We start from the raw sequence: 2573 nt of genomic DNA, 5'->3' as shown, positions 1-2573 counted from the left end.
ATTCAAAAGGTTAATAACCTAGAAGGTCACGTCCTCGTATCGACGCGGTAGATCTGTGAAGTGTTTCAGGAGCATTTGTCGGATGGTCCGGTCCGCGTTCTCGGTGTCTGGTGTCTCGGTGTAAACTGGAAAAAACTGGTCGGAAGTACAGATAAAATCAAATTGTCGGACAAGACTAGGATTAGAAATAAATTATACTAAAAGGGTCGAGCGGAGACGTGTGCTACTTATGTCTTCCCCTTCATTTTTTTTGGTTATCTGTACTATACCTTCCTGCGAAACGCATCCAACTTTCGTGGAGATTCTCTCCTCGGTTTTATGGGAGAAAGGAAAGCATTATCTTCGCAAGGAGGTATGTACCAAAGTCTGAACGAGGGAGACCTTAGACTGCCCGAAACCATATGCCATACACATGCTGAGAGTTTTGGTTTTCTAGGTCCCTCGATAGAGCAGGATGTTCCAGAATTCTTTGCAAAATATCGAGCCGCACTTGGAGCTTTACCGTGGACCATTGCCCTTTCAAAGGTTAGAAGAAGCTTTCTCGAATACTAATCATGAGTAACGCTTCAGATCCTCTACGGAAGCGGATGGGATGATCGGAGGAGTAGACCTGCTCCCAATTGAATTTGGCGCCAAGGCGGGACTTTCTTAAGAATTCGGAATTTTCTTCATCTTGCGATTGGTCTGGAACTCGCTGCCCCTCTGTGCCAAATATCACAAGACGCTCTAATCCCTCACGAGTATCGTTGTTGCAGCGACCAGAAAACTGAAACGGCTGAACACGCTTTTTTTTCTATTGCAGCCGATATTTGAGGGCTAATAAAGTAAGTCAAACCGGTAATGGTTCGAATCAATTCCGGGCGACCGCTTTTTCCTGATGCGACATACGCTATAGACAACATCTATCATCTGCTGTTGAAGAGAAATAATGATTTGTATACCATCCTAGCAGTAGCAAGAATTATTGTTTTCCTCACCCACATCAAAGAGGTTTACGAGGATGCATCTGTTTCTAAACGCGGTTTGATCGTTTATTGTAAACATTTGCTTAAAGTAAGAGTCAGATGCGATTTAAAGTAGGTTGCCTCGAGTGGATTTCAATAGGAATTGGGTGCATAACTGCTTTATGCATCCGTCAAAGAGTCATGTTTGAAGTCCCGCTCCCACCGTAACGCATTTCACACGCAGTCTTGGGTTCTTCGGAATCCACTACTTTAGAATAGAATAGATTGTACTGATGATACATATAACATCCCGTTACTGTTTTTTTATTTATTTTGTATTAGAAAAACTCCGAGTTTTCCTAACCCATGCACCCCTTTTCTTTTCTGTTCCCTAATCTGCTCCCACTTGAAGGTCACCTTCCAGGTTCATTTTCCCTTCCTAATATTTTCGCCCCCTCCCTTTTTAACCACTCCCAACAAGAGACTGTCCTGCTTGTTTTAGATTCAGTGTGCGATCTTGTATTTGATAAGGGATGGGAGGTACCCTATTCACATACCCCAAAAGACAGTTTTATATTTATAATTAATTGGAACAAAGTATTGAGATGGGTATTATTTTTTAATATTATTTATTGCGGATTATAATCCTCATCTTTCACGACGTTTCGGTCAACAATTACATTGGCCTCCGCCAGGTGGTAACCGCAACGGGATAGGCATTCTTAAACTTCTGACTGCATCCACTGCAATTGCTGCCTTCCATAGTTGTTTTCGTCTTCCCACATTTTGAACAAGTAAGACTCTGGAAGGATTTGGGTGTGTTTGTTTTTTAACCAAGGTGGTCACCGCTTATCAAGGCCCGGAAGCCACTCAGGGATGAGGATTATTGTAAGTACAGTACGTTAGTGTGGATATTTAAAGTGTCTACTTAAGGGGGCGGTTCATCAGGAATTTGTTTACGTGTGACATGAAGACACCCAAGTTGTAGTCAGGAGGGAAGCAGGGATACGGAACAGTTCCACAGGCGCGCAGTTTTAAGAAAGAAGCTTTGTTCATGGAATCTACGTTTTGATTTAGGCATAGATGAAGAGTGGGGAAAGTTTTTGACAGTGGATTCAGCTAGGCGGGTGTTTTTTTTGTAAAAGATAGGTGAGGGGGGAGAGACGTTGCAGTGATGAGAAAAGGACATCCCCCACTAAGCCACGAAGTCTATTTTGCACTCTGTTAAGGCATGATAGGCTGTTTTTAGCAGCTCCTGCCCAGATATGGCAGCAGAATTCCATCCTTGGACGAACTTGGCTTTTATATAGATAGAGAATTGCGTCAGTAGTGAGATATCTTCTGGAGCGGTAGAAGCACCCCACCATCTTTCCAGCGACATTGGCAACATACTTGATATACGTGTTCCATTTCAGATCAGGATGAAGGTCAAGCCCAGAAGCTTGTCAAAACATGGGGCTTCTCATAGACTAGATCCATCCATTTCAATTGATGGCAGATGGGGATCAGAGCGTTGATGATGTAAAGATAGGAGTTTGGTTGTACATGCTTTAAAGGTAACCAGACACGTTTTCCCCCACTGAACCACTCGTTCGAGATCAGAGGAGAGAGAATCAGAGAGAGACCTTT

Source organism: Euprymna scolopes, chromosome 9 (assembly GCF_053919585.1).
Source record: "Euprymna scolopes isolate OS-2025 chromosome 9, ASM5391958v1, whole genome shotgun sequence".
Classification (NCBI taxonomy): domain Eukaryota; kingdom Metazoa; phylum Mollusca; class Cephalopoda; order Sepiida; family Sepiolidae; genus Euprymna; species Euprymna scolopes.
This window is presented reverse-complemented; position numbering follows the sequence as displayed.